The sequence below is a fragment of the Heterocephalus glaber genome, unplaced genomic scaffold, assembly GCF_053883595.1.
Source record: "Heterocephalus glaber isolate CG9 unplaced genomic scaffold, H.glaber_assembly_v1.0 deba00001719, whole genome shotgun sequence".
NCBI classification, from domain to species: domain Eukaryota; kingdom Metazoa; phylum Chordata; class Mammalia; order Rodentia; family Bathyergidae; genus Heterocephalus; species Heterocephalus glaber.
The window spans coordinates 5,810,758-5,836,584 of NW_028258432.1; the positions used below are offsets into that span (position 1 = coordinate 5,810,758).

The 25,827-nt window shown below is 39.0% G+C and overlaps 1 protein-coding gene and 1 pseudogene across 1 annotated transcript in view; one reads left to right on the forward strand and one right to left on the reverse strand.

Moving 5' to 3' along the window:
* The window catches only part of LOC101724694 (uncharacterized), a 115,749-nt gene extending 90,834 nt beyond the window's left edge, over nt 1-24,915 (reverse strand). The window contains exon 1 of the transcript XR_015446636.1: nt 24,376-24,915. The gene's annotated coding sequence lies outside the window, so the exon portion shown is untranslated. The remainder of the gene's footprint in view (nt 1-24,375) is intronic.
* LOC101704591 (ubiquitin carboxyl-terminal hydrolase 1 pseudogene) lies at nt 13,513-24,238 on the forward strand (annotated as a pseudogene).
* Nucleotides 24,916-25,827: the final 912 nt, after the last annotated feature.

The window sequence follows — 25,827 nt, forward strand, 5'->3', positions numbered from 1 at the left end:
CAGAGCAGCCAGGAAAGAGAAAAAAATGAAAGGGGGCCTGAATAGGAAAATAATAAGTCAAACTATCTTTATTTGTAGATGACATGATCCTTTACATAGAAGACCCAACAGAACAAAAAAAAGAAAGAAAGAAAAAGAAAAAATCAGAAGACTTTTCCTGATCAACAGCGAATCTACTGAGAAGGAAGCAAGGAAAACAAATCCATTCACAATAGCTTAAAAACTAAATACCTAGGAATTAACCTAACCACGGAAGTGAAAAAGTTCTAACTCAAAAACTATAGTACTGTGAAAAAAGAGATTGAAGAAGACATTAGAAAATGGAAAGATGTCCGCTGTTCCTGAATAGGTGGAACCATATTATCAAAATGGCCATCTAACCAAAAATAATATAGGTAGATAGATTGATTAATTTAATAAATTCCCAATCAAGCTTTCTTCACAGAACTAGAAAACACAGTCCCAAAATTTATATGGAACCAAAAGGGACCCAGAATAGCCAAAGCAAACCTGTGAAACAAGAACAAAGCAGGTGGCATCAGAATTCCAGATTTCAAGTTTATATTACAAAGCAAGAATAATAGAAACGACATGGTACTTGCACAGAAAAAGACATGTTGACCACTGGAATAGAACTAAGAACACAAAAATAATCCCATGCACTTCATCCATTGAATTTTTTTAACCTCCTAATAATTTCATTGCACCTTACTCTTATTTATGTTCTGGAGGTTATATACATCTCTTGTCCCTATGTGCTATTGTGTATATCTTCTCATTTTTGCATTCAGACCCCTCACATTGGTAATTTAACATCAGCCCTAATGGGAGAATTCTGACCACAAAACATAGCAGATATGAAAAACCAAGACTCTTTCCAGAAGGTAGCACTAACCAGTGCTTAAATTATACCAATTTGATAGTTTATTTATTTTTTAGTGTAGGTATATACAATTTTTTTATTTTTCATTATTTTTAATTGAGTTTATTGGTACATTTTAGGTATACATTATGATCACATTCATCCTTGGCAATATGTACCTGTACATGATATATCTTTGTTCTTAATTTTTTCCTATTCCCCTGCCCTCCCTTCAACCCATCCACCCCTCCCTATTTACATAAGTTTTGTTTCCATTTTTTCCTTTTTCATTTTTTTCTTTCCCTTCTTTCCTCCCCCTCCCCCAAGTTCCTCTTCTCCTTTGAACATTTTGTTCCTTTTTCACAATATCTATTATGCATTATGATCCTCATTTACACTTTCAGTTTCTCACACCAGAGAAACTATTTGGTATTTACACATGTGTCTCCTATTTATTTCACTTAAGAATATGGCCTCAAGGTGCATCCATTTAGCTATAAATGTACCTAGTTTGTCTCTCTTTATGGCTAAGTAGTACTCCATTTTATGAAAAAAAAAACCCCACATCTTTCAAAAGAATAAATAAAATTGACAAACCCTTAGCCAATCTTATCTAAAAAGGAAAGAAAGGCAGAGAAGCTCAGCCAGTCCCAGCACCCAGAAGGAATCTCCCCACCTCCATCCCAGGCTCCTAGGGCAGAGAAGCTCAGCCAGTCCCAGCACCCGGAAGGAAGCTCCCCTGCTGCCATCCCAGGCTCCTAGGGCCAAGAAGGTGAGCTGGTCCCAGCACCCGAAAGGAAGCTCCCCACCTCCATCCCAGGCTCCTGGGGCAGAGAAGCTCAGCCGGTCCCAGCACCCAGGAGGAAGTTCCCCGCCACCATCCCAAGCTCCTCAGGCAGAGAAGGTGAGCTGCGTGGGCAACAGAAGCACCCCCCCCACCCGTGGAAATGAGAAAACACATAAAGAACCCTCAAAAACAGAGTTCCAGATCACCTACAGCAACCCCAAAGGGAAACAAGATGGAACACTCTGATACTCAACCACCTGGACTCTCTGAACTCCCAACAAAAGAGGATCTGGGAAAAATGAAATCAGAAATAATTACTCAGATAACAGCACACATTGCGCTCATGGTGCAAGACATGATTAATAAACCTAGAGAGGACACAGACAAAAAAATAGAGGATCTGAGGAACATGATGGAATCCCAACATAGGAAACAAATGGAATCCATAAAACAGATACAAACAGATTTCCAAGAGATTAAAAACTCCATCGAAAGTCTGCACAGCAGAATGAACCAATGTAAGGATAGAATTTTACATATAGAAGATAAGATTGCAATCAGTGAGGAGGAAAAGAAAAATTGCTTTAAAATTGTAAGGGACCATGAGAAATCAATCCAGCAGCTGCTAGATGATGCAAAGAAGAATAACATAAGACTGATTGGAGTCAATGAAGAAAGAGGAGAGAGTGCAGAAGACATAAAAAAATTCTTCACAGAAGTGATGGCAAAGGGGGAGAATCCAACAAAAAGAAAAAGTCATGACAAGGCTTTTAAAACTTTTGACTTCATCTCTCTAATGAGTGTATAATTCAATCTTGTTATTGTACTGATTAGTATTTTTCTGATTCTAGTGTTGCACATCATTCCTTATGCTATATTGGCTATTTATCATCTTCTTATGTCTACTTTTTAATTGGGTTGTCTATTAATGAGCTGTAAGAGTTCTTTATATATTCTGGTCATAGGTTATATGCATTGTAAATATGGTCTGTTTAAAGACTACTTCTCATTTTAATGATGTCATTTAAAGTTCTAAATTTTGATGGGATCTCATTTATCAATTTTTTTTCTTTTATACATCATGGTTTTTGTATCCTAGGTAGTTCTTGCCTACCCTGAATTCATAAACTTTTTCCCTTATAATTTCTTAAAGTTTTATACTTTTAGGCTTTCTTATTTAGGTTCATAGATCCCTTCAAGTTATTTTCATGTATGGAAAAAAAGGGCTGAGGTTAATTTTTTATATACGGGTACCAGGTGTTCTAGTGCTGTTTGCTGAAGACACTATCTCTTCCTTGGGTCTTGAATCGAGTTTATATTCTATAAAATGCTAATGTTAAATAATCTTTCAAAACTCAGTGGACCATATATGTGTGGTTCTATTTCTAGATTCTCTGTTTTATTCCAATGATCTATATGTCTTTCCTTACACCAACACTGCCTTGATTACTGTAGCTTTAGAAGAAGTCCTAAAATTGGGTGCTAAATGTCTCCCAACACTGTTTTTGTTTTTGTTTTTGGCTTTTCTAGGTCCTTTGTACTCCTACATAACTTTTAAATTTCAATATCCAGTTCTTCATTTATAGCAAGTGTACACAGATCTGAATTTTTATATAAACCTTGTGTTTTCTAATCCTGCCAAATTCAAGTACAAGTTCTAGGGGCACCTAGAGATTTCTTAGTATTTTCTCTGTAGATGATCATTTCATTTTCATCTATATATAAAGATTTTGCTTCTGTTGTGCCAATCCTATCCTAGTTGTGTCATTTTATTGCCAGACTATTTGGGTTTAGATCTATGTTTCAAAGTCTAATGGACAGATGAAGAGTAGGCATATTTGCCCTTGTTCCCCACCTTAATGAGAAAGCATTGCATCGTCTCCATTCATAGAAGGAGTTTTTGTGGGAAGCATGGAGTACATGTCTTTCATCTGTTGAGAAGGTTCTGTTCTACTTCTAGTCTCCTGATAGCTTTTACCATGAACAGCTGTAGAATTTAGTCCAATACTCTTTCTCCAACTAGTGACAGGATCATATGGCTTTCTCCTTTCCTCTGTTAAAATGATGACTTTTGGGAGTGGATCTTCCAATGCTGAACCAACACTGCCATCCCTAAAATAAAACCACTTTCTACATCCTGCCAGATCTGACTTCTAAGAGTTTGTTTTGTTAAACAAATTTCTATCTATGTTCACACTTTTTTCTTCTATTATCTTTATCCAGTTTTAATATTAGCACAATATTGATTTCCTAAAATGAGGGGAGAAGTGTTCCTTTTTTCTGCTTTAAATGTTTGATATAATTTATCAGTTAAAATGTATATGAGCCTGCTGTTGTCATATAGGTAGGTTTTCAAGCTAGGAATATACTTTCTTTAATAGGTGCTATTCAAATTTTATATTTCCTCCAGAGTTAGTTTCATTAATTTGTCTTCTAAGTTACTTCTTAGAAGTTGTCAAATTTATTTCAAAAAAGATTTTTGTAATATGCTTTCTATATCATTTTAAATTCTGTAAAATCTGTGGTAATGTCTCCTAGATCTTAATATTATAATTTAAAAAATGTATAACTGATATTGTGTAACAGGAAGAAAAGGTCTAAAAGAGCAGGGGAATTGTGAGGGGTAGGGGAAGGGAAAAAAGGGAAAGGAAAAAATATGAGAAGAGGAAAAAATGGAAACAAGGCCTTTGCAAATAGGGAAGGGTGGATGGGGTGAAGGGAGGGCAAGGGAAGGGGGAAAAAATAATAACCAAGAGACTCATGTAATGGTACAAGATCCGAATGATGAATGTAACTGCATTTTATACCTAAAATGTACCAATGAAGTTAATGGGGGAAAAAAAAGTAGGAAAGAAAAGGCTCAAATCCATGCAATTAGGAATTAAAAAGTTGAAATTACAACAGATCCAGCAGATATCCAGAGGATTATCAGTACCTACTTTGAGAATCTATACTCCAATGATGGAAAACACAGAAGAAATAGATATCTAGATAACAAGAAATAGATTTCTAGTATGAATTACAAAGTTGAATGAAGAAGATACAAAAATTCTAAACAACCCAATATCAATCAATGAAATTGAAAATGTAATTAAAAATTTACCAACAAAGAAAACCCCAGGTCCTGATGGCTTCACTGCTGAATTCTACTAGAAATTTAGGAAACAGCTAATGCCACTACTGCTCAAACTCTTTAATGAAATTGAAAAGGAAACAATACTCCCAAATTCATTCCTGGAAGCAAGCATTACCTTGATTCTGAAAGCAGAAAAAGATCCAACCGAAAAAGAGAACTACAGGTCAATCTCCATAATAAACATAGATGCAAATATCCTCAATAAGATACTGGCAAACAGAATACAGAGGATTAGGAAGATCATACACCCCGACCAAGTAGGATTCATCCTAAGGATGCAAGGATGGTTTAACAGACACAAACAAATAAATGGAATACACTATATTAACAGAGTCAAGGACAAAAACCATATGTTCATCTCAATAGATGCAGAAAAAGCATTTGACAAAATCTAACACCCATTCATGGCAATAAAAAAAAAAAAAAGCCCTACAGAAAATTGGAATAGATGGTCTCTATCTCAATCTGATAAAAGCCATCTATGAAAAGCCAACAACCAACATCATACTAAATGGTTAAAAATTGAAAGCTTTCACACTGAAATCAGGAACAAGACAAGGATGACCACTATCACCACTCCTGTTCAATATAGTTCTGGAATTTTTTTTTCTTATTTTTTTAATTTTTATTTTTTTGCATTTTATTAAATTCTTTTATTGGTACATTGTAGGTATACGACACAATTACATTTCTCATTGGGAATTGTACCTTTACATAATGCACCTTGGTTCTAACTTTTCCCCCTTTCCTAACCCTCCCTTCACCCCCTCCACCCTTCCCTATTTACAAAGACTTCATTTCCATTTTTTCCATTGCTCAGCATTTTTCCTTTCCCTTCTTGACTTTCCCCTGCCCCTCCCACTACCCCTACCCCTTTGGACCTTTTCTTCCTATTTTGCATTATCAATTATTCATTCAAATCATTTGTACATTTTAGGTATACAATATAATGACATTCATCATTGGAAATTTGCACCTTTACATAGTCTCTCTTGGTTCTTATTTTCCACCCTTGCCCAGCCCTCCCTTCAACCCCTCCAGTCCTCCCTATTTACAAAGATTTTGTTCCTATTTTTCCATTTTCTCATATTAATCCCATTCCCTTCTATCTTTTCCCCTAGCCTCCCACTTCCTTCTCCTTTGCCGCTTTTCTTCCTATTTCACATTACCTATTATACATTTAAGTCCTTATTTACATTTTCAGTTTCTCACACCAGAGAAATTATTCTGTATTTATACATGTGAGTCCTATTTATTTCACTTAAGAGTATTGCCTCAATGTGCATCCACTTAGCTATAAATGTCTCTAATTTCTCATTTTTTATGGCTGAGTAGTATTCCATTTTATTTAGAAAATGCATTTTCTTTAACCAGTCTCCAGTTGATGGGCATTTGGGCTGTTTCCAAGTTTTAGCTATCACAAACTGTGCTGCTATGAACATGGGCATACATATATCATTGTGGTGTGGTTCTTTTAATTCTTTGGGGAAGATCCCCAGCAGGGGAATAGCAGGGTCAAATGGGACTTCCACTCCCACTTCTTTGAGGTATCTCCATACTGATTTCCACAGTCCTTGCACCAGTCTACACTCCCACCAGCAGTGGAGCAGGGTTCCTCTTTCCCCACAGCCCCACCACCATTTGTCATTGGTTGATTTCATGATAGCAGCCATTCTTTCTGGAGTGAAGCGGAATCTCAGTGTTGTTTTCATTTGCATCTCTTGAATGACCAGTGATGTTGAACATTTTTTCATGTATTTATTTGTTATTTCTACTTCTTTGTCTGAGAAATGTCTGTTCATTTCAGATGCCCATTTTCAGAATGGGTCTTTAAATTTGGGAGGTCTGATCTTTTTAAGTTCTTTATAGATTCGAGATAGTAGACTTTTGTCTGAAGAAGAGCAGGTGAAGATTTTTTCCCACATTGTGGGTTGTCTCTTCACACTGCTGGTGGTTTCTCTTGCTGTGCAGAAGCCTTTTAACAAGAAGAGATCCCACTTGTTGATTGTTTGTGCTAGTTCACGGGAAACTGAGGTTTTGTTCATAAATCTTTTCCTACACTGATGTCTTCAAGGGTTCTACCTAACCTCTGTTCCAACTGGTTCAGAGTTTCTATTTTAATATTTAGATCTTTAATCCATTTTGATTTTAGTTTAGTGCATGGTGAGAGATACAGGTCTAGTTTTAATCTTTGACAGGTTGAAGCCCAATTTTTCCAGCATCATTTATTAAAGAGGCTATCTTTCCTCCAGTGAGGGTGTTTGACTCCTTTGTCAAAGATGAGATGGCTGAGTGTGTCTGGTGTTCTTTCTGCATCTTCTAATCTGTTCTGCTGGTCCTCAAGTCTGTTTGTCAGTACCATGCTGTTTTTATCACAGTAGCTTTGTAGTAGAGTTGTAGGTTGGGGATTGTGATACCCCCTGCCATGTCTCTGTTACCTAGAATTGCTTTTGCTATTCTGGGTCTCTTCTTGTTCCAAAGGAATTTTTGGATTGTTTTCTCAAGGTCCATGAAGTATGCTGCTGGGATCGCAATTGAAATTGCATTAAATCTATATAGCAGTTTTTGAAGCATGGCCATTTTCACTATATTAATCCTTCCTACCAAGGAGCAGGGGATGTCTGTCCATTTTCTGATATCATCTTCAATCTCTCTTTTCAGAGTGCCATCGTTTTCAGAGAAGAGGTCTTTGATTTCTTTTGTTAGGTTGATTCCTAGGTATTTCAGTTTTTTGGATGCTATTGTGAAAGGAATTATTTGCCCTATTTCTCTCTCAGTGAGTCTGTCATTCATGTAGAGGAAAGCTATTGATTTTTGTGTGCTGACCTTGTAACCAGCTACTTGACTGAATTTGGTTATTAAGTCTAGAAGACTTTTGGTGGAGTTCTTAGGGTCTTCTATATAGAGTATCATGTCATCTGCAAATAATGACAATTTGACTTCTTCATTACCTATCTTTATTCCTTTTATTTCTTTCTCTTGTCTAATTCCCATGGCTAATGTTTCCACAACTATATTGAACAAGAGTGGTGATAGTGGACATCCTTGTCTCTTTCCTGATTTTAGTGTGAAGGATTTCAATTTTTGACCATTTATTATGACATTGGCTGTTGGTTTTTCATAGATGGCTTTTATCAGTTTGAGGTAGAGACCATCTATTCCAATTTTTTGGAGGGTTTTTATCATAAATGCATGTTGGATTTTGTCAAATGCTTTTTCTGTGTCTATGGAGATAATCATATGGTTTTTGTCCTTGGCTCTATTGATATAGTGTGTTACATTGATTGATTTTCATGTATTGAACCATCCCTGCATCCCTGGGATTAATCCCACTTGATCAGGGTGTATGATCTTCTTGATGATCTTCTGCATTCTGTTTGCCATTCTCTTATTAAGGATTTTTGCATCTATGTTCATTAGTGAGATTGGCCTATAGTTCTCCTTTTCGGTTGGGTCTTTCTCTGCTTTGGGGATCAAGGTGATGCTTGCTTCCAGGAATGAATCTGGGAGTATTGCTTTCCTTTCAATTTCACTGAAGAGTTTAAACAGTAGTGGCAGTAATTCCTCTCTAAATGTCTTGTAGAATTCAGCAGTGAAGCCATCAGGGCCTGGGCTTTTCTTAGGTGATAAGTTTTTAATTACCTTTTCAATTTCATTGGTTGATACTGGGTTGTTCAGAATTTTTAGGTCTTCTTAGTTCAACTTTGGTAATTCATATGTATCTAGGAATCTGTCCATTTCTTCTGTGTTGTCCATCTTGTTGGGTATAGGTTCTGGAAGTAGGTATTGATGATCTTCTGGATTTCTGCTGGGTCTGTTGTAATTTCACCCTTTTCATTCCTAATTGCATGGATTTGGGCCTTTTCTTTCCTTTTTCTGACAAGGTTGGCTAAGGGTTTGTCAATTTTGTTGATTCTTTGGAAGAACCAACTCTTGGCTGCATTGATTTTTTGTATCGTTCTCTTAGTCTCCATTGCATTGATTTCTCCTCTGATCTTTAGAATTTCCTCCCTTGTATGAGCTTTGGGGTTGTCCTCCTCTTCTTTTTCTAGAAGCTTGAATTTCAGCATCAGGTTGTTAAATTTGGCTTGTTCTGTTTTCCTAATATGCGTATTCACTGTTATGAATTTCCCTCATAAGACTGCTTTCATTGTGTCCCATAGATTCCGATATGTTGTATTGTCATTGTCATTTAATTGAAGGAACTGTCTGATTTCTTCTTTAATTTCCTCTGTGACCCATTGGTTATTCAGAAGTGTGTTGTTCAATTTCCACGTGTTTATGAAATTTTTTGAGTTTCTTTTGCTATGGATCTCCAATTTCATCACACTATGGTCTGATAATATACAGGGGATAACTTCAATTCCTTTGCACTGACTTAAACATGTTCTATGTGTGAGTATGTGGTCTATTTTGGAGAATGACCCATGTGCAGCTGAAAAGAATGTGTATTCTGATTTTGTGGGGTGGAAGACTCTGTAAACATCTGTTAAGTTCATTTGTTCAAGAGTTCGATTGAGTTCTAGTATTTCATTACTTATTTTTTGTCTAGTTGATCTATCTATTTTTGACAGTGGGGTGTTGAGGTCCCCCACTACAACTGTATTAGTGCATATATGACTTTTCATGTCTGTTAGTATTTGTTTTATATAGTTGGGTGCACTAGTATTTGGTGCATAGATGTTTATGCTTGTCATCTCTTCCTCTTGGATTCTTCCCTTTACAAGAATGTAGTGTCCTTCTTTGTCTCTCTTAATCAGTGTTGGTTTGAAATATACTTGATCTGTAGAGAGGATAGCTACTCCTGCTTTTTTTGGGAGTTCCCGTCACATGGAGTATTGTTTTCCACCCTTTAACTTTCAGTCTGTGAGTTTCCTTTTGAATTAAGTGTGTTTCTTGTATGCAGCATATTGTTGGATTTTCCTTCTTGACCCATTCTTCCAGTCTATTTCTTTTGATTGGTGAATTGAGACCATTAACGTTGATGGTTATTACTGAAACTTATTGACTTGTCATTGCCATGACTTTTTCTTTTTGTTGGGTTCTCCCCCTCTACATTTAATTTCTTGTCATGCCAGATGGGTTCCTTCTGCTTTGCTTCCTGGGGTTGTGATCCTCAATGTCTGTTCCTAGGATATTGTGTAAAATTCTTTGGAGTGCTGGTTTGGTATTCATGAAGTTCCTAAGGTGCTCTTTGCTATGAATGTATCTTATTTCTCCATCAATTTTGAAAGATAGTTTTGCAGGGTACATCAATCTGGGTTGGAGGCTGTTTTCTTTTAGGGCTTGGAATACGTCACTCCAAGCTCTTCTTGCCTTGATGGCTTGTGTTGAGAAGTCTGCTGTGATTCTGATGGGCTTTCCTTTGTATGTGATTTGAGTCTTTTCTCTAACTGCTTGCAGAACTTTGTTCTTCTGTTGAGTTTCTGGAATCTTAACAATTATATGCTTATGTGTAGATTTTCTATTTTGAGTCCTATATGCCTCACTTATCTGTATGTCAAGCTCTTTTCCCCTGCTTTGGAAGTTTTCTGCCATTATTTCTGTGAAGAGATTTTTTTATGTCATCTCCATTCTCTCCTGTTTCTTCATTGAGCCAATCAGTCTTATGTTATTCTTCTTTGCATCATCTAGCAGCTGTTGGATTGATTTCTCATGTTCCCTTATAATTTTGAAGCAATTTTTCTTTTCCTGGTCATTAATTGCAATCTTATCTTCTATATCTGAAGTTCTGTCCTCACATTGGCTTGTTCTGCTGTGTAGACTTTCAACGGAGCTTTTCATCTCCTGGAAATCTATTTGCACCTGTTTTATGGATTCCATTTTTTTCCTTTGTTGGGATTCCATCATGTTCCTCAGTTCCTCTCTAGATTTATTAATCATGTCTTGCACTAGGAGCACAATTTCTCCTGTTATCTGAGAAATTATTTCTGATTTCATTTTTTTCCAGATCCCCTTTTGTTGCTAGTTCAGTGGGTCCAGGTGGTTGAGTATCAGAGTGTTCCATCTCATTTCCCTTTGGGGTTGCTGTAGGTGGTCTGGAAGTGTGGTTTTGAGACTTATTTACTTGTTTTCTCATTTCAACTGGGGGAGGCTGTTGGCGCCTGCACGGATTACCTCCTCTGAGCTGGGACAGGTGGGACAGGGGCCAGGAGCAGCAGTAGGGATGGTGGCCCAAATGCTGTTTCCTGTGGGCTGGGAGCATCGGGAGGGATGGTGGCTAGGAAGCCCCTTCCTCTGGACCAGGAGCAGTGGGAAGGTGGCTCAGAAGCCCCTACCTCCGGGCCGGGAGCAGTGGGACTCAGTACCATGGTCTGGTGGTCTGTTGTCCTCTGCTTCTTTGTAGTGTGAAACCAGGTGGCTGCCTGTCTGCACTGGGCTGATTTGGCGTGTTCCATGTGACTCGCGACCTCAGTAGGGTGTGCGCAGACCTGCCAGTCTTAGTTCTGGAAATATTAGCCATGACAATTTGATAAGAGAAAGAAATAAAAGGAATAAAGATAGGAAAGGAAGAAATTAAACTGTCATTATTTGCTGATGATACTCTACATAGAAGACCCCCAAAATTCCACCAAAAGACTTCTAGACTTAATAACCAAATTCAGTAGAGTAGCTGGATACAAGGTCAACACTCAAAAATCAATAGCCTACTTGTACATGAATAACAGACTCACTGAGAGAGAAATTGCGAAAACAATTCCTTTCATAATAGCATCCAAAAAATGAAATATCTAGGAATCAATCTAATAAAGAAGATAAAAGACCTCAACTTTGAAAATTACAGCACTCTGAAAAAAGTGATCAAAGAGGATATCAGAAAGTGGAAAGACATCCCTTGTTCTTGGGTAAGAAGAACCAACATAGTGAAAATGGCCATACTTTCAAAACTGCTATATAGATTCAATGCAATCCTGATTGAAATTCAAATAGAATATTTCACAGAATTAGCAAAAATCATCCAAAAATTCATTTGGAAGCAGAAGAGACCTAGAATAGCACAACCAATTCCAGGCAACAAAGACAAGATAGGAGGTATCACAACCCCCAATTTGAAACTATACTACAAAGCTACTGTGATAAAAACAGCATGGTACTGGCAAAGAAACAGACCCGAGGATCAATGAAACAGATTAGAACAACCATCTGATTTTTGACAAATGGACCAAAAACATACACTGGACAGAGGTAGCTTCTTTAACAAATGGTGTTGGGAAAACTGGTTATCCATGTGCAGAAGACTAAATCTAGACCCATAACTCTCTGTGTACTAAAATCAAATTTAAATGGATCAGAGTCCTAGATATAAAAACAGCAATACTGAATCTGTTGCAAGATAAAATAGGTACAAACCTTGAAGATATGGGTACAGGTAAGGACTTTCTGAACAGAACTCCAATTACACAAAAAATAATAGTAAAGATCAAATGAGATTATATTAAATTAAAATTTTTCTGCACAGCAAAGGAAATAAAGTGAAAATACAACCTGCACAAAGGGAAAATTTTTTTTTTCAGCTAACCCTCAGACAGTGGACTAATATTTGGAACACAGTGGTACCTCAGTTCATGAACTTAGTTCTTTCCATGATTCTGGTGGCAAACTAAAGTGGTCATGAACCAATTCAAACTTCCCCTACTGTCAACATTGAACCTAACTGTTGAATTTGATTTGGTTCACGACCACTTTAGTTTGCCACCAGAATCATGGAAAGAATTAAGTTCGTTAACCGAGGTACCACTGTACATAAATCACTGAAGAAGAGTCCCCCAAATAAAAGGCCCAATCAAAAATGGGCAATTGAAATGAGTAGACAATGAGCAAATGGCCAATAAGTACATGAAAAAAAATGTTCAACATCTTTGGTCAATAGAAAAATGCAAATCAAAATAATACTGAGATTCCATCTTACCTGAATAAGAATAGCTCTCAGGGCGGCGGGGGAGCGGTGCAGGGACCTCGAGGCTCAGGAGAGGCATGGAGGACGCCAACCCGGATGTGAGCGCCTGCCAAGCCAGGACTGGCTCGGAGGCTGCCTGTGCGCGTGGTGGGCGGGGCCATGACTGGATAAAATTGCTGATTACAATTGCCCTCTATAAATTCCTGTCAGGTCCTTGGGATTTGGAAAGAAAATGCTCAGTGTCGTACCTAGTGAAAGTAATATGCTTTCATGAGGTAGTCCATCTAAGAAAAACAGACTTTCCTTGAAGTTTTTTCAGAAAAAGGAAACTAAGAGAGCCTTAGATTTTACAGACTCCGAGAAAATGAGGGAAAAGCTTCTGAATATAGAGGATCAGAAATTGACCAAGTTGTTCCTGCAGCACAGTCCTCACCTATAAACTGTGAGAAGAGAGAAAATTTGCTGCCGTTTGTGGGACTGAATAATCTTGGCAATACTTGTGATCTTAGTAGTATACTTCAGGTATTATATTTTTGTTCTGGTTTTAAATCTGGAGTGAAGCACTTATTTAATATTATTTCAAAGAAGAAAGAGGCACTAAAGGATGAAGCCAATCAAAAAGACAAGATAAATTCCAAAGAAGATTCTTTGGCAAGTTATGAACTTATATGCAGTTTACAGTCCTTAACCATTTCAGTGGAACTGCTTCAGGCTAGTTTCCTTCTAAATCCAGAGAAATACACTGATGAGCTTGCTACTCAGCCAAGACAATTGCTTAACACACTCAGGGAACCCAACCCTCTGTACGAAGGATATCTACAGCATGATGCACAGGAAGTATTACAGTGTATTTTGGGAAATATTCAAGAAACATGCCAACTCCTAAAAAAAGAAGTAAAAAATGTGACAGAATTATCTACAAAGGTAGGAGAAAAACATCATCAGAAAGAGGAAGTGAGTGTAATTAACAGCATGGAAATGGATAATATGAAGAATTCTGAGGACTATAAAGAAAAACCTCCAAAAGGGAATGGGAAAAGAAAAAGTGACACTCAATTTGGTAACACGAAAGTTTGGAAACATCAGTTTCCAAGGAACACCAGTCATTGGATGAGAACCGGAGACAAACGAGATCAAAAAGAAAAGCTACTGGGGATACACTGGAGAGTCCTCCTAAAGTAATCCCCAAGTTTGTTTCTGAAAGTGAGAGCATAAGACCCTCACAAAGGAAGTCAAGAGTTAAAATAAATTGGTTAGTCTGCAATGAAGCAACCCAGCATTCTTTCTAAATTCTGTAGTCTGGGAAAATTAATAGGAAATCAAGGATCCAAAGGACAGTCTAAAGAAAGTGAGTCTGATCTTGAAGAGGACTTCGAGAAGTACGAATGTGACACTACAACTCATGGTTGTGGTCTTGAATCTCCAGAAGACATCAAACCTATAGATGTTAATGAAGTTAAGCCCATATACAAAGCTGCAGAGCAAATTGATTTTCAACTAGTAGAAAAATTATTTTAAGGTCAGCTGGTATTAAGGACTCATTGCTTGGAATGTGAAAGTCTGACAAAAAGAAGAGATTTCCAGGACATCAGTGTACCAATACAAGAAGATGAGCTTTCCAAAATAGAGGAGAGTTATGAAATTTCTCCAGAGCCCAAAACAGAAATGAAGACCTTTATTGGCAATTTCACAGTTTGCTTCGGTGGAGAGGATTGTAGGAGAAGATAAATATTTTTGTGAAAATTGCCATCATTACACTGAAGCTGAATGAAGTCTTCTGTTTAACAAAATGCCTGAAGCTATTACCATTAATTTGAGGTGCTTTGCTGCTAGTGGCTTGGAGTTTGATTGTTAAGGTGGAGGACTTTAGAATATCAACACTCCCATAATGGCACCTCTTAAGTTGTCTCTAGAAGAATGGTGCACAAGGCCAACCAATGACAGCTATAGATTATTTGCAGTTGTAATGCACAGTGGCATTATAATTAGCAGTGGGCATTACACTGCTTCTGTCAAAGTCATTGACCTCAACAGTTTAGACCTGGACAAGGAGAATTTTGTGGTTGACCAGATGTGTGAAGTGAGTAGCCAGAGCCACTGAATGAGGAGGAAGCAAGGGGCACAGTTGAAAATTATGATGATGAAGAAGTGTCTATGAGAGTTGGTGGAAATACACAGCCAAGTGAAGTTTTGAACAAAAAAAATGTAGAAGCTATTGGACTTCTTGGAAGACAAAAGAGCAAAGCAGATTATGAGCTCTGCAACAAAGCCTTTAATCCTGATAAGGCTGCCAGTGCAACATTTGCTGAAGGTAGAAGTTCTGAGACTAATGGTACTAATGGGACCCATGAAATGCACAGAAACAAGGAATCCAGTGACCAAACAGGCATTTACATGAGTGGATTTGGGAACAAAATTTCCTGTGTAGTGCAAAGTTTAAAGGAATATGAGGGGCAGTGGCTGAGTTTTGATGATTCTGAAGTAAAAATTACCGAAGAGAAGGACTTTTTAAATTCTCTTTCCCCTTCTACATCTCCTATATCTACTCCTTACTTGTTATTTTATTAAAAAATCATAGAATGTATGTATTTTCCCTGTGTATATATTAAACAGGCCTGTCCAACATTGGTAATGTTGATTACAGCGTCTTTAGCTTATCTTTTAAAGCTATTGGATATAATGGGTCCCTTTAGGTTTTTATATAATACTGAGATTTGAAATACTGAAAAGCCATGTTAATTTTTAGAATTCATTTTCCTTTATAGAGACAAGTGATATGTTAGTTTCTGGGAACAAACATATAGATTCTGAATTGAATTACTCAAAATGGAAGCATTTAAACCTTTTGGATTTATACCAATCTTTTGTGTTTGCTTTTTAAAATAAAGCTTCTATTCTCCATGTTTTGGAGAAATTATTTTTTTTTAAAAAGAATGGCTATCATAAAGAATTCAAAAACCAATAAACACTGGTGAAGTTGTGGCAAAAAATGAACATTCTACATTGTTGGTGGAAATGCAAACTAATAAAATCACCATGGAAATCACTATGGAGATTCCTCAAGAAACTGAAAATAGAAAGTTCATTTAACCCAAAAGGATATCTTCCCAAAGAGGGAATATCTGCTCAAATATCTGGATATCTTCCCAAAAGAGTTAAAGTCATCATATTACAGTAAAACATGCTTATCCATGTTTATAGCAGCACAATTCACAATAAGTAAATTATGAAAGCAACTTATATGCCCATCAACAGATGAAGGAATAAAGAAAATGTGATTTATATGAGTTGTACTACTCATCCAAAAAATATAAATTCTAGTATTTATTGGACAATAGATGGATCTTGAGATAATAATGCTAAGTGAAATAAAGCAGACACAGAAGGATAAATATTGCATAGTTTCTCTTAGATGAGAAACCCAAAATATAAACAATTTAAAGAGCAAAATAAAAGAGAAATGGTAGGAAACAGGGAGGTAGACTCTACGGAGTCTAGGGATCTGAGGGAGGCAGGGAGAGGAAAAATTGAGAGGGGAGCAAAACCGATCAGGAGGCACATGTACATGTACCAACTCCTTAAGCAAATGTTGTTATGATATATCACAAGTACATACCAAAATAATAAAAATTATTCATGGCTGGATTGGAATAAGACTCTCAGTCACTTTTCTTATTCTGGGACAAAATACCTCACACTTGCAATTTGAAGGAGGAGAAGTTTACTTTGGCTCACATTTCAGAAAGGATGGCATGGCATAGGGGCATAGTAGAGCTATAGCTGCTCACAGGATGGTGGACAGAAAGCAGAGAGTGCAGGGAGGAGCCAGGAAGGAGATAAATCCCACTACTAAGTCTTGTCCGTACTCACCTGCTTCTTCCTATCAGATCCCACCTTTTAACATCCATTTGCTTATAAAGCCCCCTAACCCAATCACCTCCCCAAACCTCACGTCTGAGTGTGTAAGACTTTGGGGGGATATCTAGATATAAACCATAACATTCTGCCCCTGGCCCCTCAAGGCTCATCCATATCTTTTTATGAAAAATGCATTTAGTCCATCTCTAAGTGTCATCAATATTTTAATAATTCCAACATTGTTGAAAAGACTAAATCCAAAGTCTGCTCTGAGACTTAAGGCAAACTCTTAACTGTGAGCTCCTGAAAATATAAAAAAGAATTAAACATTGCTGATGCACAATGACACAGGATGAACATTCCCATTCCAAAAAGGAGAAAGAATGGGATAGAAAGGAATGAGACTAAAGCAAGACCAAAACCTAGTAGGGCAAACATTAAATCCTGTAGTTCCATGTCTACCACCCAGAGCAAGCAGTGGCAAGATGTGAACTTCAAATGGCTTGGACAACCCTGCCTCTGTGGAATTATCAATGGCTATAGCCCTCATGACCTCTCTCTTGGGCTGGCTTTGCTCAGTCCTTGTGGTTTTCCTGAGGTGTTCTATGTTCCTGGCTTCTCTAACTTTCTGGGGTCTCCACAGTAATTTCAGCTTCACTCTCATAGCTTCACACACTGTTCTCTCAGGGGCACATCGCCTGTCCTCCCAGGTCTTCTTCTGAAATCTTGGTGGAAGCCTCCCTGAAACTACAACTCTTGCATTCTTCATTTTTGCTTGTGAAACCAGCACTATATGGGTGATGGCAAGGTGAGCTGCCAGCTTGAATAGTTGCCAGGCCCTTTTGCATCATGGCTGTAGAGGTCTCTAGTGCCTAAATGGTTGAGCACTGTGAACTAAATCCCAGGTAATGTCCTAGGCAGCTGTTCTTATTCTCATTCTGGAGCAGTGTGCCCTGGGTCTCCTCAAAGCAAAGCCTTTCACTTTTGCAAATTTGAGACTACAAAGGGAGGGGTCTTTCTGATTCCTGACTTGCCCTTGAGTCATTTTAGCTGTTCTCCTGATCCATAGTGCCAAAGCCAAGTGCTTGGCTTTTTTAAAAATGCTAATCTTTTCAGCAATCATGCTCTCCGCTACTATATCTTTTCAGGTGCTTTCTTTCTGGTAAAACTGAAAACTTTTCAAATGGCCTTTTTGCTCCTGTTTCTCACAGTGGATCTCACTAAAAGCCCCCAACAGTATTCATGCCACAGCCCCACTGTTGGGCTGCCTTAAAATTTCCTCCTCCAGATTAATCTACCACTCTTAATCTCAGTCTCCTGAAAAGTCTCAGGACATGAGCAAAATATTAACAATTTTCATGGCCTGGAGTCTAACTACCAACAGAGTCTTTCTTCTCAGCTAAAAACCTCCTGAGACTTGTTTTTACCATTTGTTTTAATTAACATTCTGCTGTTCTGAGCTCCAACCTTGATCTTCCACCAAGCTTGGCTTACAGCATTCCAGCACTACTCCAGCCTGCATCTCCAAACGTTTCCAAACTCCTCCCACAAACCATTTTCAAAGGCTTCTGAACTACATGGTCAGGTAACAGTCACAGCAATGACTCTGCTTCTCTGGTACCAAAATCTATGGTAGTCACTTTTTTCTTTGCTGAGACACAATACCTGACACCCACAATTTAAAGGAGAAAAGATTTACTTTGGCTCACATCTACAGTCCATGGCTGGCTGGCTCCAAGAAAGGACAGCATGGCAGAGAGACTTAGTGGAGGAGAAGCTGCTCAGAGAGCAGAGGACAGGAAACAGAGAGTGATGGGGGGGGCAGAGAGGGAGATAAACCCTATCAAATCACATACCCACTGACCTGCTTCTTTCAATCACACCTTACCCTCCAACATCTAATCAATTATAAAGTGCCATAATCCAATTGTCTTCCAAAAAGTCCCACCTTTGAGTGCATGAGACTTTTAGGGAACACAGAGGTATAAATAATAGCACACTCTGATAGTAAGGAGCCCTGGGTTCCATCTCCAGCACCACCAAAAAAAAAAAAAAGAAAGAAAGAAAGAAAATAAAAAGAAGAAGCAAAAAAATAGCCTGGTTTGGAGATTAGGTGAAGGGAAATTGTAAGAGATTAGCATCTGGAGAAAAGTCCTGAGCCAGGTGGAATAGTTCTCAGCTGTGGAGCCCACTATGAGCCACTGTTCCTGGCAGTTTGTGCACATCTAGAATATGCACATAAACCAGCATATCTGCTTTCTTGGGTTCTTGTCTCTACCATGAACTACTTGAGGAGAAAGTCCTTGATCCATCCTCTGGTGCCTCTGGCAGCACAGATTATATACTAATGATTGATAAATACTTGTTGAGTGCTTGTTAATGTCTAAGCCAACTTGATGTCACTACCTCCTTCAGCAGCACAGGGGAATGAAAAGCAGTTATGTCACTTTGCCAAAATATGAGGAAGCTATCAACAGCCAGGGATGACTTACTCTTTGCTTCTTCTGTTCCTTCATTTGAGGTGACTATTTAATTAGGAGGTGCTTTAGAAATAGCACTTGCATAGATTGACCTACTCCTGAAAAGGTGCCAGCTGCTTTGCACAACTGACCAGCTTGGCAAATGTCTGGCTCAAAGTAGGAGAAATATGATTCTGCCCTTCAGGGACTGTGCCAACTTTAACACTGGCTTTTCAAACTTCAGGTATTGGCACTGATCCCATACTAATTAAGTATGCATTGCTCTGAGAAACAGGCATTCTCTTTTGGCTTGATTAACAATAGCTATTCCACACAAGAACATGTTTCTGAAGCCACCCATTAAAGAAAACTACTGGATTGTGTCCAAAGAACACATTTTGAAAGCTTGTGGTATTCCTTGAAAAAAATCCCATCAAGCACGTGAGACCAATACTCTTCAGCATAGATGTTCCAGAAGAGTTTGGGGCCTCTCACTAAGAAGTAAATAGAGTGATTCTCAAAGGGGAACAACTTGGAGAACTGCAATGAAGACATAAATCACAACTGCACAATTCAAGAGCCAAAGGGCAGTCTTGAAGGACTATAGTAAAACAAATTCCAAGAACAATGGACATAGTTTTGATTCTACTTGCAAAAAAGGGCAAGAAGTGACCTATTAAAACACACTTTACAAATGACAAAATATTAAATGAAGAAGAGTATGGTGGGCAAGTACACTCCATATTTTCAGAAAGCAGAGTATGAAGTAATAAATGAAGCTAAGGAGAAAAGCATACTTGTATTTTGAGTCTCCCATGAGTGATGGATGGTCACACTTTTATTGCAGAAAACTCTGAAACCATTTTTGGCCATGTTGAAATCTAGTCCTTATTCTTTTTCTTAAAAAACAGTTCCTGTGAAGTTCAGAGAAGGGCACAGCACCAGATACAAGATATGCAGGCTTCTCACTAGATCCTGTTATTTCATAATCACATATTTTCATGACTTGAGTCTTCACAAGACATTCTAATTATAACATTGTTAGTTATTCAGTGCATCAGAGAAAACTTTTAGATTCTTTTGGTTACCTTTCACAAACAGTCTGAAAGATTATGTCAACACACCTCATTGGCAATGTAGAAGATGCTATCTAGTAGAGGTTTATCCTAGTTTATCTCCATGGCAATGAAGCTTTAAATTGTGTTTCAATGTCCACGTGAGATTTGTTTCATTCTTATCAGACTGATGCTGCAAGCCAGTGAAAATGACTCGGATCACCAGCTCAAGATAGACAGAGATGGGTCATCTTGAGTTGAAAATGAAATTGTCATCAACTTCATCTACATTTGTTTATAATTTCCAAGGTTTAAAGCTGTCCTGTAGAAGAGAGAGTGAAAATCAAGTACAAAGGAGGCTAAATGTAGAACTCATTTCTGGATATCTTTTTTTTTAAACAAACACATCCAGTAGAATACACCATTATTTTTAAATGGCGACAATTTGCTCAGCTATTTATTTGTGCTAGGAGAGAATCTAAAGGAAATAACAATCAAGTGTCTTCAAAGTGATGGGACTGTATCATCTTCCTTATTCTTTACATTTATGTGCTGGAGCCCCAACCTCCAGGACCTGGGATATGTCTGTATTTAGAGTCAGGCTAATTAAGGTAAAATCAAGTCATTAGGGTGATGTTATACTTTGAGTCTAGATGTCGCCCCCAAAGCCATGGGGTCAGAGGTGTGGGGCCTTTTCAGAGGCGGCTGAATCTAGAGTGTGTGATGCTGAGATTAAGAGTGTGTGATTACTCAACCAATACACTGACTAGTTTGGTACCTCCCTAATCCCAGTAATCTGGGTAAGATAAATACGGGCAGGCAGGAAATTGCTGTTAAGGTTCTCTTGTTGCTTTTGCTGCTTCCACCACCATGAACTGTTGCATCTTTGCCACCCTGCCTTGGAGCCAGCTGATTATGGTCTGAAATCTCTATGAACTGAAAGCCAAATAAACCTTTCCCCCTTTAACTTTGGATGCTGGGTATTTTGTTTCAGCAAGAGAAAACTAACTAAGACAGGTGGGCCCTAATCCAATAGCACTGTTGTCCTTATAAGAAGATATTAGGGTGCAGACAATACAGACACAGAAAAGATCATGTAAGGACACAGGGAGAAGGCAGCCATTTGTGAGCCAAGTAGAGAGCCTGCAGAAGGAACCAACATCGCTGACACCTTGACCTTGGACTTCCAACACCCAGGACCGTGAGACAATAACTGCCTGTTGTTTAAGCGCCCTGGTCTGTGATACTTCAGTGCAGCAGCTGGAGCTGAGTACTAAACCAAAGTCACTCTGGATACTCTACATGGTTCCCTCTTCCTTCACTCTCATTTTTCAGCATCAGTCCCTTCTGTAATCAACTTCCTCACTCCTTTTCCTCTCACTTTTTGTTTTTTTTGCTTCAACCCTTCCTTTCTTCTGCCCTGCCTCTTTCATTACTTGCCTTTCAAAAGAGTTTCCCTCACCTTCTTCTCAGAAAGAGATAGAGCCTTGGGAAGGGGAGAGGAAGGAAAGCCACCTGGCACTCCATTCCCTTGGGTTTGGTGAGAAACAGACCCAGTCTGTGGAAACTCATTTGGTCTGTGCAGTCTGATGCTAAGCCACTTAACATCATCAGATGTGCCTCTCTCTTTCTGGGCGACCCTGACCAAGTCACTCAGTTTTACTCAGCTTCTGTTTCTCACATATTGAAAAAAAAAAAAAAAGCAGTACCTAGCATTTTGTAGTATGATATTGTGAAACACAAAAACCAATCAACAAATACAGGAAATGTCTGTGGCTGTGAATATCGTATACTAAAGGGTTACTTCTACTCTAGGGTTCACTGATCTGGTAAAGGTTACTTTGGGTTCTCCTCCCCGTTAATATTTATGAAGAGTGTTGTGCTTGGTTCCAAGAAGACAATTCTAAACACATGAAAAGCCTTGGCTTCAGGGATCTTGCAATCTATTTGAAAACCTTAAGTTTTCACAATGCAAACACTTAAAAAATTAGTTTAAAGAAATTTTTCAGGCTGGATGGGTATACATATCCATACATCAGTGTAGGTTAGTCCAGGTACACACTTGAACTTTCTAGGACAACTTTCCAGATAGCAATTTCTGGACTTCAAGTGTAGCTCTGTGGTAGTGCTCTTGCCTAGCATGTATGAGGTCCCTGGTTTGATTTCCAACAACAACAACAAAATCCAAATAGCAATTTCCATTCTTATCTCACCAAAATCACTGCAAGTGGAAATTAACAAATATGACTAAAAACCAAGAAAGTTAATAAAACGAATAGTAACTAAGTAGTATATTTGTTTTAAACAAATCAAATGGTATAGTATTTTATAAATAAAATACTTCAAAACACAAGTACCTCCAAAAAAACCACATGCCCTTTATGTCCTTAAAACATAATTTGAGTGATGACATTTTAATTTTCTCATTAATTTCTCAGTAAACCCTAGAAACAAAAAGAATATTGACATAGGAAAAACATACATTCTTTAGAAATGCAATCAATATCTCACTTTAGAAATATCTGACTTCAGAAACATTTCAACCACAAAAGAATAACTGCATGATTTTTTAATTTTAGAAATTCACACTCCCTAGTAAGAGTGATCAAAATATAGTCCTTTTGTTAGTGGAGACATGGGGATCAAAAGGTTTAATGCTTCAGCAGCACACATCACAGCAGTGGCATGTGGTTACAGTTTCTTTGTTTTGTTTCTCATGGTGGTTGGGGTTGAACTCAGGGCCTCACACATGCTAGGCAGGGTACGCACCACTTTGCCCCCAGCCTAACAGTGATGTCTAGATTTAGATTCCAGTGTTGCCACTTACTAAGTCCTGAGACAAATAAGTACAATTCTCTAGGTGTCACTTTCCTCTGTTTTAAATGGAGGGTCCAATGATGCCTGCCTTGGCAACACGAATCACCATCAGTGCACCTCCCCAGGCCAAGAGCAAGGTCCGTTCCATGGACATCTCCAACCAAGAACGTCTGTGCATTATAATGTAACTGTTTCCTAGCCTTTCCCTCCCCTTAAACTGTGAATTTTCCTAATTCAACTTTCTATGTCCCTCTCACCAGTTACTCCTCTCAAATCTGACCCTGTACACAGCTGAAATGAATGAATGAATGTTTGACAGATGAATACATGAACACATGAATAACAACACATAGAAACTAAAAAATAGAGGCAGAAAAAATCAAATACTGTGAAGGAAAACACCTTAAGAACTGATAACATAACACTGCCTTTGGCAAACACAATTAAACTCTGCAAAAACAAAAATTACCTATAGTTATAGGAAGAAAACAAGAAAAGGGGGAAAAAAGCAGCTGCCAATCACTGCTCTGGAAAAGATACAGTAATTCGACTCCTTACATTTTTTCCCTGTAGTGTATAGCTAAAACAACCTTTGAGAAAATAAGCCAACATTATCTGGCATTTTTACATGGAAGAAAATTCCCGGCAAAATAAAATGAAATTCTCTCTGACACTGAAAGTTTTATCTGAAACATTGTAAAACATAACAATGCTTGCTGCCTGTTGTATGTGATTTTCTTTTGTGTAGATTTTGTAACTACATTGGAAAAGCTGAAGGCCGGTTTGTTTTCATGGATACAAACTGGATTATGTATTTGATATTTGATTTAAAAAAATAATAAAGCAGTGTTTCTCAGGAGATGCTACCTTGAAAATGAGGAAGCAAAATACCTTAAAAAAAAAAAAACTGGAAAGGATTGGCTTCTAACTTGTTCATGTCTCCCAAGAGACCACATCCAAGTACTGTCACGTGTACAGTATTACCGTGTTAAGTAGGTAGCATCCTAGACACTTGATTCCCGGCTACCGGACAAGTGGCCCCCCGCAGACTGCGAATTAGCCTCCAAAGAGACCAGCTTCTAAAGAAATCTCAGACTTGTTGGCTGCGGTAGAAGCCGCCAGAGACTCCAGGTTCCCAGAGGCCTCCAGCCATCCCACCCCCACCCCCGCCCCCACCCCCGCCTCTCTATTGCCAGGCAACCAGGGTACGCTGCGACTCGGCTCCGCCCCCCGCTGCCAGGGCAACGCTGCGCGCGGGCTTTGTGCTCCAGGCCTTCTCGCCGCTCGGCGCCGCCCCTGCACCTGCCGGGGCCGCGGCAACTTTTCAAACCTTCACGGCACCTACTGTTCTGCAGGTGTCTTACTGAGAGCCGCCGAGCGTAGACTCGTCTCACGCTCCTTTCAGAAAAAATGCGGCAGGACACAAGATTGTAGGCACGGGCTGCTTGGTTCCCCTTCTCCAAGAGTGAGGAGGGGAGACCGTCGGCACAGAAGCACCCCTCACCTGCCTCGGCATCCCTCCTGCACTCGCAGGGGTGTTTGGAGGGTGCAGACCGCCCCGAGCAGGGCTCCAGGTGCGGGGCAGTCACGCAGCAGCAGAGGAGGAGAAACGTGGTCCCGGGCGCGTGCCCCGACCGCCCTGAGCCCGTCGGGTGAACCGCGGAGCGGGGATCCCGGGCCTCCCTGGCCCGGAACGGTTCATCCGCCCAGAGGCTGCCTTTGCCGGCCCGAGTTCGGGTCGGCTCTGGAGGGCTGTTCGGTCGGGGCACGTTCCGCGGCTCGGCTTGCAGACACGGCTGGGCTATAGTGCTTCGGAGGAAGCGCTCAGGGCGGGGCGGGCCGACCCAGGTTGAATTTCTTGGGAGGTTTTTCTCTCATACTTCCTTCCAGCCCCTTGCTGTTGAATATTCATGAGAAGGTGGGGTCGCTTGCTATTGAATTTTCCGGGCTTGAGCAAGCAAAAGGAAAATCTGAGTCAGAAGGAAACATTAACAAGAGAATAGGGTGAGGGACACATTAGTGACAAACAATTACAGGATTCCTATTCAGTTTTTTCTCCCACCCCCAGGAGGCAAGGACACGCGCGCGTGCGCACACACATACAAGCCTTACATGCTTGAATTAAGCAGAGACCAAAGGAAATTTCAGGACTAAAACCTTCATCCTATATGCTATTACTATACTTAAACTGGAAGATTTTTTGGTTTTTGCTGAAAATCTTACAATTATCTGAACGATAAGCTCTTCATACATAAAGTAGTTTAAAATGTATATATGCAGACTTAATTAAAAATTGATTCTCATGCATTTCATCATTAGTCGCTGCTTTTTAATAATGTGGTGTAGCCCTCTACTGTCCCCCAAATAACCTAGGCCAGTGGTGGCAAACCTATGGCGTGCATGTTGTTTTTCTTTAAAGACAAAAGATGCTAATGTATGAGGGTTTTTTTCTCCGTACTAAAATCTCATTATTCAAGTTTAATTGAAGAGTTGGCACTTTTTGATAAATAAGTGTTTTGAGTTGTAGTCAAAAGGTTCACCATCACTGACTAGGCTTTCTAATGTTTAAACAATGAAGTTAAAAACTGATTTTCAGAACATGAAAGGAAACCATGTCAGAAAGTGACAGGCCTAGGGAAGTTCATTTGGGGGCCAGGGCAGTGACTGAGAAGCATTAAAAGTTGTTGGTGATAAACTCTCTTCTAAGTTGTGCCAGGTGGCCCTCCAGGACAGTTCCTGTGTCCCCTTTGGAACTGCCACCACAGAAAGCATCGCTAAATCACATCAAGGGATGCAGGGTAGCCTGCCTCTCCATGCTCATATGGAGGGACCTGAGAAGGATGGTTTGAAGGATGCAAAGATCTCATTACCCAACACTCTACAAACAACTTGCTACCATGGTTTCCCTACCAGATATTAAAATTCTACAGAAAAGTCCCTGACCGGATACAAATTT